The sequence below is a fragment of the Tauraco erythrolophus genome, chromosome 4 (genome assembly GCF_009769465.1).
Source record: "Tauraco erythrolophus isolate bTauEry1 chromosome 4, bTauEry1.pri, whole genome shotgun sequence".
Classification (NCBI taxonomy): domain Eukaryota; kingdom Metazoa; phylum Chordata; class Aves; order Musophagiformes; family Musophagidae; genus Tauraco; species Tauraco erythrolophus.
Window position 1 is genome coordinate 63,271,484 of NC_141468.1, and position 15,965 is coordinate 63,287,448.

Genomic DNA, 15,965 nt, shown 5'->3' on the forward strand with positions numbered 1-15,965 from the left:
TATTCCTCATGAAGAAGCTGCATTCAAAATGCAGATCAAGCACACTCAGAAACCCTAGAATACAAGATTCCTCTGCATATTGATTCTGTCATTTAAAGCAGCCTCCAACCTGGATCAGACAGGACTTCAAAGTCTATCCATTCCCTTCTCTGGAATCACATATCATATTGCTATTGCATTTCCAACTCAGTATGCGTGTTAATTGGGAGTAGCCCTTTCCCTCTCCCAGTCACACACAGATGCTATCTATCATTTTATTTTGAAAAATAAGTTTCACCTGACCAGTAAATATCTACTTGGTTTTTGCCACATCTTGGTTTTTGCCACATCAAGGCCGTTCCTCATTTAACAGGGAAGAGAACCTCAGCTGGTCCAACTTCAGCGCAGTGACACTTCCTCACTTTCACCTAGGATCATTTAAGCTGGTGACACCAATAGCTGACCGATTCACCTCTCCCAGGGCACTTAACTTACATTGGTGTGCAACATGCAGCCAATTTTTTCATCAGTAGGATAATCACACATATCATGTGCTTTCCAAGCACCAACTCTGCATGCAGCAAAGTGCACCCTCATGCTTCTACAACATGATGTGTTACAGATCCTCAGTCCTTCAGGGTCTGCTGTGGGAACCAGTGTAAACGCTATCATTGTCTCTGATTTAGCCGCAATGTTTCTGTCCAAGAAAATGCAAACATGCCCCCTGATTATTGTCAGTCCTATTCTCTCCCAGAATAAAGGACAGTCTCTGGATACCCTTTTTGCCCCAGATTTCATTAACTTCTTTTACTGTAGAAGTAGTGTGAAGTACGCTAGAGAGGTCATAAGAGGAGGGTGTTCACTTCTCAGTACCTATCAGAGCATTTCTTATACGCCTACTCTATGGCAGTCTCTGCTCACTAGCTCTTGGCTTAAAGATTCCCAGCTGCTACCATGGTCCCTCAGCTCACCAATGTGCATGGGAAGACATGGAGCCCTCAAATCCTTAATTCAGCTCCGCTTCACCAGAGCACAAGGCTGGAGTCATTTGGCTGAACAGGAAGTCTGTGACTCAACAAAAAACAGGATTTGCATCAAGCACCCACAAAACGCCTCCCTCTGCCTCAGGAGCCGATGAATCCAGCAGACAAGCCAATTTGGCACAGAAACGGTGGTACATCAGTAAGATGGGCCCACAAAGATGACAAAACGAAGAGATGCGAGATGGGTGGGACATGCAAGAAACACTGGCTGTGGGGCTCAGGGAGGCAAGAGAAGGAGAAGGCTGGTTGTTGGAAAGGAGGTGAAAAAGGAAAGAAAAGGAAACAAAAGAATGAATGACCAAAAAAAAGGGCATGGTCAAAAATCGAGTATAGGAGGAAACAGTAACTACAGAGAGAAGATTTTTTAAAAATCAGAAGAAAAGAGGTCAACTCATGAAGGAATAGGACTACAGTAAATATTTCTCATCAGAAACAGCATCCAGTCAGGCAGACTGAAAGAACAAGAGAAAAACACAGACACATATGTGCAAAGAAAACTCATGTGTCGGGATGTAATCATGGCAGTAAGAAAGAGACAATCACTTGACTGAAAAGTGTGAATCGAAGGAAAGACATACTGTATTTACTCAAATGGTGGCCACTTTCCCCTCACTTTATGTACATCTATTCCAAACCTAGCAGTTGTTCACTCCTGTCAAAGGACGCAGCTATTACATTACTCACAACCATTTTTGTGAGCAAATATGGCACTAACTAGACAGAAACAGATTTCTTTCAGCTCTCAAAAATGCACCCAGAGAATATCTGCGTAGCAAAACTAGCAGCGAGGACATTAATCATCATAACATTCCCCCACAAAAATTGGTACCTCTCAGAACTAATCTGTGTGTATGGAGCAAGCGTTTCATGCTATTAAGTTTACAGCCTAATTGTGCTTGTCAAAAAGTCTTCGCTCAGTCCTGATGTGCCTAGACTTACAGATTTATAAACCTTCTATGAATTTAGGCCCTTCCACGCTGTCTCTTCCCACCCCGTAGAAAGTGCTATGAAATTAGACCAGTGCTTTTAAAACTAGGAGCCTGGCTTTTCTGAGAAGCCTCCAGTCTCCTCTAAACAATATGCAAAGCAAACTCAGGGAGGGAACATGAGAAAAAAGAGAAGTCTTCTTTCCTCCTCCTTTTTTCTTGCCTAAGACTCACCAAAACAAGAGTCTAGTATTGAATATTCAGCACTGAATACAAACTGCTCAATAGACAGTCTGTTTGCAGAGCTCAAAGTGGAAATGACCCAGCAAGGAGGAGAGGTGAACACGCTGCTCCATCCATGTGATTAAACTGCTCTGTAAACGCAGTCCTCCACAGTTCTCCCCACCTCATTACAATGGAGGCCATTTGCTGCCCCCACCAAAACTCATTTAAAAAAAAATGTTTGCATTAGAGGGGCCCCCGCACCAGCATTGTCCCCGTGACTCTGTGTTTGGGAGAGGAATGCGAGCTCCAGCATTGGGAAACCTGCGCTAGCCAGTCAACCCGACCCGCTGGATCTGTTCTTGCCACCACTACGGAGGAAGGAGGAACGAGGTGCAGTTTACGGAGGAGCAGCGTGTCTTGCTGAGGTATTCCTGCTCTCAGCCTGCACAAGGCACCGGGTAAATCTCTCCAGCAGCTGCCTTGCTCTGCCGTGGACCTGGGAGGTCTCCTAAACGTTCCTCTTCTGCATGGGTGCATTGCAGCAACACGCAGTGAGCACCCAGGAGGCCCGGCTGGGCCAAAGGCTGGTGTGCAAATGCAACGTGCCATTTAGCAAACCAGCCAGTTGCACACAGCCTCTCGTAGGGTCAGATCTTCCTTGGTAACTAAAATATAGCCCATTCTACCCTCGAGCCCAAGAGAAACGGCCTTTCACAGGCACGAGGCACGTGTTGCAGACCTGTCATGCTCGGCGTGAGAACTCCTGGTCTGGCTCTTGTGCCATGCCCATTCCCAATGGGATCTCCATCTCGCACACAGCACCAGGCATGGCTCCTCTCCTGCCGACCCCAGGGTGCCAAACGTGTCAGCCAGCAAATCTCTGGCCCGCTGCTCAGCCACGTCTGACACACAGAGACCTGGAGCTGAAGGGCTGTGCTGAGGGGTGGGTGAGGCTCTGCAAAGAAGCCCATTCCCTCTATCCAATGCATAAGCCAATGTACCAGGGGAACATCCATGGCAGCAGCAGGCATGTCCCATCACAGAACAGCACGCTACTGCTGTGCCCTGACACACAGCACTTGTCGAGTGGGACTCCACTTCCGCATTTACTTGCATCATGTTTTTCAGTGTCTTATCAGGTCACTGTCACCCTGAGGACCAGGCACAAATTTTTGTTTCCCTAGGTTGCTTATGCTTTGTAGGGAGTAGAGGGGTGGGAAGGATTTTACTTTTCTCTAAGCACTGAAAACGACAACAGCTAAGAGCAGGGTACCTACAAGCCATGTTGCAAAAGCTAACAGCATTAAATGCTTATTTGCTTAATTAGGACATCCTGCCACATGGCAGGGTTAAAATGAATGTCAGATGAGGTGGAAAATACACAAGTCAGGTCACTGAGCACTTCCCCCCCACTTTGAAGGACAGGGTCCTTCTAACTCCTAAGACTATCCATGGATTTTACTCAATAAATGACCTGCTTCTGCAAGATCCTAGAATATTAACAAAACACACAGCCACCACAGCCTTTCCTGCTTTTCATCTGACACACAGTAGCTTTTGGTCTTTTGCAGCAGGTTGCACCTTTGTTAAAGGGTGCTGGAAAGTGCCATGGATTATGGAAAGGATGCTCTGTGAAGCTTCTTGAACTGGGCATGCACTGCTGCCACCATGGGGGATCAGGCTCCAGGACACAGGTGATTCCTCCCAGCATTGGATAGCAGCTCATGAGGTCCCACCCTTGATTTGGTCTCTCCCCCCCAATACTGTCCTTCCTCAGCTGCAGCTGGGGTACTTTTAGCACTTCTGAAATAGTTTAGCTAGTAATAGGATTTGGGGTGGGGAAGGGGGGCAGAAATAAAAAAGTATGTTAACACTTCTACATTGCATTTAGTGGTATCTGCATTTCTGTATTTTCCTCCATATTTGGCTTTTCCATTACTTTTAAATTCCCCTTGCTACTGCATTTCTGGTATTTTGTTGCTTTACAAGTTTAGCATGAGGTAGATATGAATTTAGAGATCTATACAAAAACAGAAAGCTCACGCCTGTTTTGTTGACTTAGGGGTCCCATTTGCAAACTTACATTTGCATGTAAGACATTTTTCATATAATGAGTTCTACCTGACTTAATGTGAGTGTCTGTAAGTCTCAGCCCAAGTAGCCAAATCAGTAAAAATGGCTGCATTGAATAAAACAGGATAATCTGACAATATTATTCTAAGCAGTGAAAGTTTAAAAAGAGAAAAAAGCAAAGGTGGGCAACAACAAGTAGTTCTATTTCTAGTGACAGCATTCTTACTAAAAAAAAAAAAAAGGCAATAATTTCTAACACTCAAAACTCATAGTTCTTACTTACAGGCAAATCTCCTTTTTTTCTAGATACCACCTCAGTCAGCAAATCAAAACCCCTAGAGAAGAGGATTTTGTGTTTCTAAGTGTATGAGTCTATACCATGGGGTTCATTTGCACCCAGAGCTCCAGCGCAGCGTTTGTCCAAGCAATGACCACAGCATCAGACTATGGCAAGCCTAGAAAAACTAATGAAATCCCAGCATATGTCTCCGGTCTGCTACTCTTAAATTAATGCCTATAATTGCCAGGGCTGTAAGTTTCAGGGAACAGCTCACTCAGAGAAGGTTCCAGCTACCTAAAATGTATCGTTTCCGATTACCATAATATTTGGAATCCTATGCAATAATGCTCGGGATGAGCTGCTAACTAATTGCAAACCCATCATTCATAGCTGTGAATTGACTCCTTGGTTCCCATAACAAATTCCATCTTAGAGAAATTAAGTTCACTTACCAATAAAAGAAAACAAAGTGCTTAACTGTAGCTGAAGTGAAGGAAATGAGACAGCGCTGAGCCCTGCGTTTCAGTCTCGAGGCAATTTAAGCTGCAAATGAGCTTTTTCTTCTTTACTGGGTGCAGTGAGACAAGGCTCTGTTTAACCCTCTCCGCTTTTCCTGATTTCAAGTTTATCACAAAGGGAAGAAGAGCCAAAAAAAAATTAACCTAACACTTCTTTATATACAGAGAATGAAACCACGACTCTTGCAGCAAGCCAAAAAGACTCTGCCACTGACTTTAAGCACCATTTCTAACACCGGCTAGTGTTTTATGGCGAATAAACTGTTCTTCCTGTAAATCTCCTGGGAGAAAATAAATTAGTATGAAGACAGGCCAGGACTGCTAGTTATGCATGTAAAATAGCTGCAATTAAGTTGTTACACATCCCCAACATTGGGAGGGATCGTTATGAGCTAACCCTGGGCACCTGCCCTCTCGGAGGAACACAGGGACTTCAACAGGTGTTTCCCTTGTGGAGCCATCACAGGATCAGGACCCATCTCTAACAGCAAATCGTATTACAGTTTTAAATACTCGCAGAAACTCTCCGGCACATATATACAACTCTATAGGACCTAAAAGATGTATGTAAGCCTGCTTTTAGTACAGACATATTAAAAAAACCTACGCAGGCCTCCACTGGCTTAAGCATCACCACATACTCTTCCTTCCTACGCTTGCTATCTATAGGATCGCTCAGCCATCAAATATCCTTTATGCTATCCATCTTCCTAACTAGAATGTTAGCAATCAAATCCCCTCAGCCGCTGGGGCGCTGGGCTCCAGCAGGGTCGGATCGTATGGGGTATTCATTTTCGGACACAATGAATCAAATAGAAAATCCAGCACAGATGCAGGGAAACAGACAAGTGGGCGAACTCGGAAAATTCAAAAACCTCAGTGCTCGCGAAATGGTGAGCTAATTATTTGGACTCCAATGTCACATCAAGTATCCCCAAAGGAGTGACCCTATATTTGTATTAGTTACATGACAGCCCGCTGCTGCTCTAAAGGCATTGTTGTGAACCATCAAGCCCCGGCTGCGTTTAAGGCCACCTCTTCAAAAGTCTTCATCTGAAGAGGTACCAACGTTTCATCACCACGCGGATTTCAGTGATCCCATGATTTCGTCTTTATTTTGCTATGGTGAAGTTGCATGTATAGAAATAATATCCCAGGGGAGGCTCCTCCTTATGGCTGTCCTAACTCGAAAACCATTTGCAGATTAAGCTAGAGAAATGCAAAGGTGTTTACATAGGGAGATGCTGCAGATTTTACAGCTACGCTAACCTCCTTCCTTGCCTGCATGCTCACTGCACGGTGGCTAAAAAAAAGCCTTATTTTCTAAAAGCAAACAAACCAATGACCCTGATGGAAGCAGGGTACCGTACCAGTGACTTTCTGTGGGACACTTCTAACAGCATCGTACGTATCTTAGCACAAAATGGTCTCTCTTAATTTCGAGAAGATCTTTTGCTGGGTAGATGTTTACTACCGTAAAGGTGCAGCTGCGATGACAGACCAACTGAGGCTACAGGTTTCTTTGCAGTGTCACAGACAAAAGCTGAATCTGGCTGAATCTGGAGTCCCTTCTTTAATGAGGGTTTCACCCAAATAAAACCTTGAGGACTGTAAACCCTAAACTGTAACTTAAATAAATGAAATAGTTTCCTACAGTTTTCTGGCTATTCTTATGCAAAAGCTTGTTTTAGTTCTTTTTTCTTTCCATGCTTTTAAGGACCTTTTCTTTATTGCAGGTAAATAACAGATTGTGGAGCAGTGAAAAGTACCTCAATTCCCCTCACTAAGTATTTTGGAATTAATTAATTAGCAGACAAACAAATAATAAAATAATTGTTTTCTCTGAGTCAGACTTAGAAGGTTAACTTCTTTGTTCAAGGTAATTTTGACCAACATACAAACCTCTAAAAAATCCCCCTGGATTTTACAAACTTCTGAAAAAAACCCTCAGGCATGAAGACCTGATCCAGTGCTGGGACTTGCAAGTAGATTTCAGTTCTGCTACTGCTGAAGGAGGAGGGAGCTGCCAAGGATTGGGCCCTACTGCGCAAACATTGTCCACAGGAACTCTGCAGCCAGCAGGAAAGAAAATATTTTTGTTGATTTTTTTTTTGTTCCATTTCTTTCACGTGTGAAACCGTAAAAGATATGAAATGATGTAAGACAAATGGGTTCAATTACATAAAGGACCAGCAGTATTTCTTTTTCATGTCCATATGATATCCATATGAAATTTAGGATTGAAAAAAATAATTGGATTATTTTAACTGATCGGCAGGTAAGAGCCTTTCTAAACACAAATCCTGGCAGAGTAAAGAACTTTTTTTATTTATTGGAACAAAAGTAAATCACATTTTTGCCTGAGTATGAAAAGTACTCAAGCGAAGTAAGAAAAAAAACCCCACAAAACAATAGCAAGTTCCTCTTTATCTATTAGTAAAATGTGTTGCAATAAGCACTTTTCAGCAGCAAAATCACCCACTCGTTTGGATCAAAAAAATCAAGACCTAGCAATGCACACTTCAGCGTTATACATGTGTTCTGAAATGTCGCAACTGCTTTCCTGACTTGTATTCAAGTATTTACTATCAATATTGGTGATTTCATTAATTGAACCAGGACATTAAAGCCATTATTAATTCCCTTCAATCAGTGCTTATATGCTAGATCCTTTTTAAATTACAAGCTCATAGAAAAGGTCACCCACTACCGCCGCGACACCCACAAATTCGTAAGAATATAGACCAAAATCCGACCACCATATCATGTTCCTTTCAGGCACTGAAACACGCTTTTCCTGGTTCACACAAACTGCTTTAAGGGCCTGATCCCAACATCCTTGAGAGTACTGAAAGGCTTTCTGCTGATTTTAATGGCGTTTGGATCAGCTCCTAAGTCTCAGCTTCACGTCCCAAGGATCTCATCCATCTAGCACTTTGAAACCAGCGGAGTTTCCGCCTGGCTCCAACACTGAAATAACGAGGCATATTTATTGAGTCACACAGAAAAGCTGCGCTCCAAGAAAGTGCCTACTTTTCCTTCGGCTCCTGCTCCTTGAAGCGGTGCGGCGGGGACCTTCCCCAGGGGTGCTGCGGGAAAGGGGAGAGTGGCAGCCCCCGGGAAACACATGTCGCCCCGCGTCCCCGCACGCAGCTCCCTGGCCGGGTGGCACACCGGTGGCGGTCCTGCGTGGGGAGAGCTCTCTCGGGGCGGCGGAGGGTGTCCGGGCACCGGGACGAGGGAGCTCCCCTTGTGCCAGGCTCCAACCCGCCGTGCGGCCGCGGCCGCCCCATCCCGGCCCCGGGCGTGCACCCCCGCCGGCGGCGCCTCGCACTCACGGTGCCGGTGTCACTAGGGGGGGCTGCGGCTGTGGAAACCCATTATTTATACTCGGGATCTCCCGCGAAGGCCCCCTCCCCAGCCGCCCCTCCGGGCTCCCCGGGTGCCGGCCCGCCCGGCCCCGAGCACCCACCCCGCCGCCGCTCTCCCTCGGGCTCCGGTGGGCTCTGCCGGGGGAGGATGGGATGGGGTCCCGGTGCAGCGGTCGCCGGCCCCTCGGCAGGCTGCGGGCACAGGGGTGCCGAGTGTCCGGCGGGGGTGTGCGGCGAAAGCCGGACGGAGGGCAGAGCAGGCGGCGGCGGGCGCGCTCCTGCAAGCCCCAAAAGCCAGACGTGGCACCCCGGGGCGAGCCCTTAGTGCCCCACAGGGAAGGGGCGGGCGGGAGAGCCCCGGCGAGCGCTGCAAACTTTCCCCGGCGGCTCGGCGGCTCCCCGGGGAGTTACGAGCTTTGGAAACTCTGCTTGGGGGCGGACGAGAGCCTTACGGAGTTAACGGCGGCGGAGATGAGATGCGGGAAAAGATGCTGGAGAAGAGCGTGGGTGCCTCGCTCCCCACCAGGGTGGGTGCCAGCGCTGCCCCTGCCACCGCGCCGTGCCCGGTCGGGGCCCGGCGCGCTGCCGCTGGCCGGCCGACTGGCCGCCAGCCCGGCCCCCTGCGTTGGACAGGGAGAGGCTGGGGTGGGGGTGTCCCGTGTCCCTAGACGGCCAGAAATTGGTTTAGGCTTGGTGACAGCCCCCGTGGGTCACTGCCCAGGTTAGGGGAACATGAGCTAAACTCGATGGAAGCACACGGCGCTGCTGGGGGAAGGGGAAGGAACCAAACCATTCCCCTGCCTTAAAATTAGAGCCGTGGGCGATTTTTTTTTTTTTTTTAATCCCGCTGCTTTAGGGAAAAACTGTTAAAGAGAAATTAAAACATGACTGATTTTTTTCAATGAAGCCATATTTCTCCACAATGCAAAAGGATCTTTACATAACAACTGAAACTCAGGAGAAAAGCTAATTGGATTAAGTCCTCTGAAAGGGAGGTTAAGGTGTCTGAATGAGACAACTGCAAAGCTCCACTTTTCTTGCCATCTGTTTAGCAAGGCTAAAGTGTTTTCTGATTAATATTATCTTAATCAATCATACTGCCATTTATTATAACGGTACTGAATTTAAGGAACGAATAGTACGGAGGCTCAGCCTGAGGATGGACAATTTTCAATGCAGGGATAAAAAACGCGGGGTTTTTTTTTGGTTTGGTTTTGGGTTTTTGTTTGTTTGTTTGTTTCGCTAAAGACCCACTAGTGTCGATAACGAGAAGTTGTCAGCAGAGCCCTTAACTCCGTCTCGGCAGTGCCGCGGGATAGAGCGGCAACTTTCTTTTACACCCCAGTAACTCCCGCACATGCTCCGACCTGAACACAACGATTCCCTCCCCGCCGAGCACTTTCTCCCCGGAACAGTCCCCCGGGTTTTGTCCCGGGGCCCCGGCAGTAAAAGTGGCCCAAAGCTGCCTGGTGTTGCCGGTGGCCGGCGAAGGGCCGAGCCGCCCGGTGCGCCGAGCCCCCGCGGCAGGCGCAGCCGAGCAGGGTCGGGCAGCCTGCCCTCTCCTTCTCTTTTGTTGTTGTTGTTGTTGTTGTTGTTGTTGTTGTTTTATTTGGTTTGGTTTTAATCATTATTTAAATTCTACAAAATGCCCCTCGGACCGCCTTAGGGGCAAGGGGTGGGAAAGCCCTTGGCGGGCTCGGGGCAGTGGGGAGCGAAGCGGCTCCGAAGTCGGGACTGCTCTGCCCCGCCGCCCCTTGCCCCGTACCCACCCGCACCAGCTACACGGACACGGCGCCGGGCGAGCCCGGGGGAGCGGGACGGAGCTGCGGGAGCCCCGGGGGAGCGCCGGGACGCGGCCCGACGCGGCCGTCGGGGAGGCGCGGGGGGGACCCGATCCCGCTGCGGGCTCCGGCGGGGCTGAAGCAGACCGGCTCCCAGCTCCCCGGGCACCTGGCCGCCGTGCCGGCCATCCACCGCCGGGCACGGCGATCGCAGCCGGACAGCGGTTGCAGGAGGGGACGGGGCAGGTCAGGAGCGGGGGAGCCGTCCCCGGGCTGTACCCTAACCTGCGAGCTGTGCGCCGGGGAAATGCCTGGTCTGGGAGGGTGGGAGGGAGGGAGAGGAAGAGGGGTTGTTTTCCAGTGCTAATAAAATGAATTAAAATCGCAAAGGTTATCGTGGCGGCTGCCTGCCCTCCGCTGCACGCGGGCGCGCTGGGGCCGCGCTCAGGGCAGAGCGCAGCGATTGCGGCTGCTGGAAATCGGACTTCGTAGCGTGGGGGAGGCACGGGCACTGCTGGCGACAGAGAGCGAGGGAGCAGGGGCCGCGGTTTCGGGAGGCTGCCGGCTGACAGCCGCGGTGGGAAGACCTAGGCCTGGGCCCTGCCCCCGGGGAGACCCGGCGCCCGTCCGCCCCGCGTCCCCCGCCGCGGCCGGCGGCCGTCGGGTGGCAGAGAGCGGGCTGCGGCCCTCGGGGCGAGCGGCGCGTCCTCCTCGCTTCCAGCCGGTGGGACTACAGCCGCCTTTTCTCGCGTCCGGTCACCCGACCGGCCAAGTCATCGTTCGGGGGTGCGAGGGGAGAGAAACCCACCCTGCCCCTCCCCAAACTCCTTTCCCTCCAAAGCAGCCCAGCCTCGGCTCTGCCTGCGGGACACGATGACCTCGGTGCTGGGCTTGCCCTAACACATCGACCATCTTTCCTAATAAACCTCGTTTTCTCGCCCCTCTGAAAGGCTCCGCTTAAAACTGAGGGTGCGCCTAAAACTAGAAGCGGAAGGGAAATTAGTTTGCCGGCCGGCCGCCTATAGAGGAGAAAAGAAAAGAAAAAAAAAAAAAAAAAGAAAAGAAAAAAGCCACCCTGAGCTCCATCGTATCTGCAAGTGCAACCGCAGGGCTCCAGCCCAGGGGCGAGAGCTCCCCCCGCGCCGCGGCCACCGCACCCCCCGCACCCGGCTCCCCCGCACACGCCGGGCTCATTCGCCTGCGAGGCCGGTAAGGCGGCGGCTCCACCCGCTGCCGCCCGCGCTGCCCCCGCCGCCACGGTCAAGTTGAAAAGTCCTCCCTGGCGTGAGAGAGGAGCCCGCTGCCTGCCGGGGGGGAACTTACCTGTGGAGTCCATATCGGGTTCCTCCAGCAACCCGCAATGCATGCTCTTCCCATGGACGGGACGGGAGCCCCAAGGTCCCGGGGTGTGGAGAGCCCCTATCTCAGAGATGCGCGGGGAAGAGGGAGCAGGGTGGCGGCGAGGGGGTGGGGAGGGAGGGCAGAGGCAGATAGTTGGGGGGGGGGTGGTGTAGCGCGGGAGCGAGGGACACTCCGTAATCCAGCAGGGCAAAGCCAGACCCGTCAAAATGTTTGCGGATGTTTCATGGGAAAAAGCATCATTTTATAGAAGCCCTGATGGGAGAAATGTCATTGATAGGCCAGCCAGCCTGATGAATGGCTGCTACTCAGATGGGGATGTGGCAAGGCTCAATGTGAAGCCCATTGTGATGCTGTTTTGAATAAGAAAAGCTTTCCTCCAAAAAGGGGGGCCTTAGATCTACGCAATCCCAACACTTCGACTTCCCTCTTCTATTAGAGCATTAGAAACGTTTTTCTTATTTAAAGTTCCAGCGGCCTTTCCACTCCTCCCTTCCCTCCCCCAGCCCCCACCCAGCGTCTTTGGCTCATTACAGCCCGAGATCAAAATTGGCTTAGATCTTCAAACGGGTAGTAGGTTTGGGGTTGTGCTCTTTGGGGCTGCCGGGTGTGCGTGCAGCGCCGCCGAGCTCCCCTCCTCCTCCTCCTCCTCCTCCTTCTCCTCCTCCTCCTTCTCCTCCTTCTCCTCCTTCTCCCGGTGGGCTCTGGGTTGGGACCCTTCGCGGGCACATGGCGTTGGAAGCTGCACAGCTTCCCAAATATCTTGTAAGCTTAGTTTATTGGGGGGAAAAAAAGGGCGATGTGTGTGGGTAGGGAAGAGGCGGGGGGGGGATGGTGAGAGGAGAGAGAAGTTGCCAGTGCCTGGGCGAGCGGTGCTGGCGTTGCAGATCCGCGACAGGGACTCCCGTGCGTCTCCCCGCGGCCCCGGGGAGAGAGGGCAAGGCGGGGTGGGGGTCGCCCCGCCACCGGCCTGTCTGCCAGCGGAGAGCTTTCCGTGGGAATGGGGGTAAAGCAGGGATGGGGGCGATCCCGATTGCCAAGAGAAACGAAGAATCAAACGGGTTCATTTTCAAACTCGTGTTCCTTTCCAGTATTAGCCAGAGGATGCGAGGATCCCTTTTCGGGTTAGCACGTTGCGGGGGGAGAGGGGGGCAGGACGGAGGCTGGAAAAAGTTGCTTATTCTGCATGCGGTTGTATGTGCTGGAAGTGGAAGTAAAAGTGCAAAGCTAGGGCTCTGATAAAAGTGGCTGGTTTAGGGAAGGAAAAGCTGTGATTAGAATATGAATAGAACTCCAGGAGAGGAAGAGAAAGGGGGATTATAGCTGAATTACTTTGACCATGGACAGAGCCAACGTTTTCCACTCTTCTCCCCCTCTCCCCTCCCTACACCCAGACTACCCCCCTTCCCTCTCCCCTTCGGCAAAAAAAAAACAAAACCCACCAACCAACCACCAACCCCACACAGCAAAACAAGCGGCGAGGTTGCTAAAGAGGAAACCCAGCGCTTCGCAGCGCTTTCGCATCCCCAGGCGGGCCGGCGGCGGGAGAGCGGGGGGTGCTCCCCGCCCCGCGCACCGCGGCCGCGGCGGGACGGGGCGGCCGGCGCAGCCCCCCCAGGCTGAGTTTTGGCGCGGGGAGCCCAGCGCGCCCGAAAAAGAGGCCGGTAAAAATAACACCGGGGTGAGAAAGTGCAAAAACCCATCTCGCGGCCGGCGGCGGCTGAAAAGCACTTGAGGTCGCGGCAGGGAAGCCAGCCTGCCCGCTCTGCCCGCGGCCAGGACGTGCCCGGCGAGGCGGGAGCAAGGCTCGGGGAGGCTGACGCTTGTCCTCCCTCTACCCGCCAAAACCAACCTCTACCCAAAGCAAGGGCTGTGTGTTTTCCCGACCGCCATGGCTTTCACTGGGGAAGCCCCATCTCTCCCTGCCTTCCACCACCCGTGTGATGCCGGGCTGACTCTGCTGCAGGAGGCACCGCCCCGGGGGCCCGACGGGACGGGCACGGCCAGCCCCGTGGGCACTGCCGCCGCGCGTCCCCTCGACGGCGCGGCCCGCGGCTCCTGCTGCCGGCGACCACCGCCCGAGGTCCGGCCGCCGCCGCCGCCCCGGCCTTGGGCCCGGCCTGCCCTTTTCGAGATAAGCACGGGACCCGCGGGGACGTAGAAGCCCCGCGAGGACGTAGAAGGCCCGCGAAAACACGAGGGACATTTTTGGCCTTGAGCAGGGCTCGTCTCCGAGGGATTTTGAAATCAGCGTTAACTGATGGAAAAAAAAAAATAGGAAATGCTGTCCGTGCTGCAGGGAGCCGTCTCTAAGCAGGGAGGTTACTTGACGCCCCCACGGCTCCTGGCCACTGCCCTGCCCTGCAGGTCATTATAGAATCATAGAATGGTTTGGGTTGGAAGGGACCTCAAAGATCATCTAGTTCCAATCCCCTGCCATGGGCAGGGAAACCCTCCACTACACCAGGTTACCCAAAGCCTCATCCAGCCTGGCCCTGAACACTTCCAGGGATGGGGCATCCACAACTTCTCTGGGCAACCTGTTCCAGTGCCTCACCACCCTGAGAGTGAAAAATTTCTTCCTTATCTAAAGATTTCTTCCAATCTAAATCTCCTCTCTTTCAGCTTAAATCCATTGCCCCTTGTCCTATCACTAGATGCCCTTGTAAAAAGTCCTTCTCCAGCTTAAAAAGTCCCTCTCCAGCTTAAGAGACCAGACCGTCTCCGGTCATCCCGGGAGCGCCGCGGGGAGACCAACACCCGGCCCTGGGTGTGCAGCAGCTGGCGGGCACTCACCCGCGCTCCCTTGTGCGGAGAGGTCCACACTCGCGCTGCGCTGTGGGCAGGGGAGCGGCGACCTGACTTCTGGAAGTGTCAGGACACCAACAGTGGCAGCTGCCGGGTCTCCATTGCAGGCACTCCACGTCTGTGGAAAACCAGCCTTTGGTAGTTTAAAGCATCAAGGAACTGCTTCTGTCGTGTTGATGTTCCAGAGATAAGCAAAATAAAAATACAGGATGTGTGAGCACAGGGATACATTCTTTCTAGAAGGGTGAGAAAGGTGGGATTTAGTGCAGCCTGGATGTCTAGAAGCTTGGGCTCTTCTTTGACGTGACGCAAAGATGTACATTCTCTATAGGAGACAATGCATAGGCAGGATTATCAGCACCACTTCTTTAGATCAAAAGTACTTGGTGCAATGTTTACTCCTTGCCTCTCCAGATTAGATCCTGTCCCCTCATTCCTGTGGAATATGTCAGTGTTGCTGTCTTCCTGCTTACCTAATCTAATACCCCTCCTCTGTGTCAGATCGCCCTGGTTTACTGCTGCAGCTCAGCCATTGTTACTTGTTTGGGTCTTGCTTACCTTTTTAAAAAGCATCTTGTGCTTCTGGATATCCCACGTGACACTTAACGAAGTACTTTATTCTTCTGAAAGCGTGGAGCATCTCTTCCTGTGCTGCAGGTTGGAAGTTTACAGATGGAAGCACTGCAAGTCACTAGCCATTTTTTTTAACGTGTAGGCTGCAGGATTTGATTTGATACACAGTAAAGGGCAGGTCTCAGGAAGGATGCAAGAAGTATACAATTGGGAATTTTCACTCCAGGTTCTTGCCTGTGCAGAACATCTACAAGCCGTAAAATAAACAGTATAACCCTACACTGCATCAGCTGATGTGTTTTTAGTGGAGAAGGACTCTGAAAGGACCACCACCTTTATTCAAAAAGAATACCAACTTGTGCTGGTGCATGGAGAGAAGAGCGGGGTCATCAAGAGAACAGAAGACACATTCCAAACTGCACCTAAGCTGCCAAACAACTGGACGTGAAGCTGTCATATCCTTTTATGTGACTGACTGATAAGGAGTTTCTTTTGATGCTTTAGCAAAGCAAAGGCAGAGTAGAAGTGTGACAGTCATATCAACTCACCACCCAGATAATCTGAGCTTTTTCAAAACCATGGTTCTATTACTGTCTTCTACTCTGCAGTCGATAGTGCCAATAGGCTGTGACCACACAAACTCTTCTTGCCATAAAAAGCTCCTTACGCTGGTACTAGACTTCAAACATCAGTAGTAGTCTCTAACATAAATATTTTGGGGTCAACAGCAAGAAGAGCTTTTTCAACAAAAAAAAACTGTTGGCACAGGAACAAAAAAGTGTAAACTGTTGTCTATTAAGTTAGCTAGAATATCTGAGGCAACTTTAGGCTGACGTTCTAGAGAAGTTTTCTCATAGACTATGAGGGACAAGAACCTGCATTAATTTTAGGAACGGATGTGACCGGCTTGTGAAAGAAGACATGCAAAACGGTTGTCTACAATACCAGGGATCTGAGTTCAGTGACTCAGGGGATCCTTTTGGATCCCATGTATCTCTGTGCAGATGCAAGATTTCTGGCAGCAGCCAA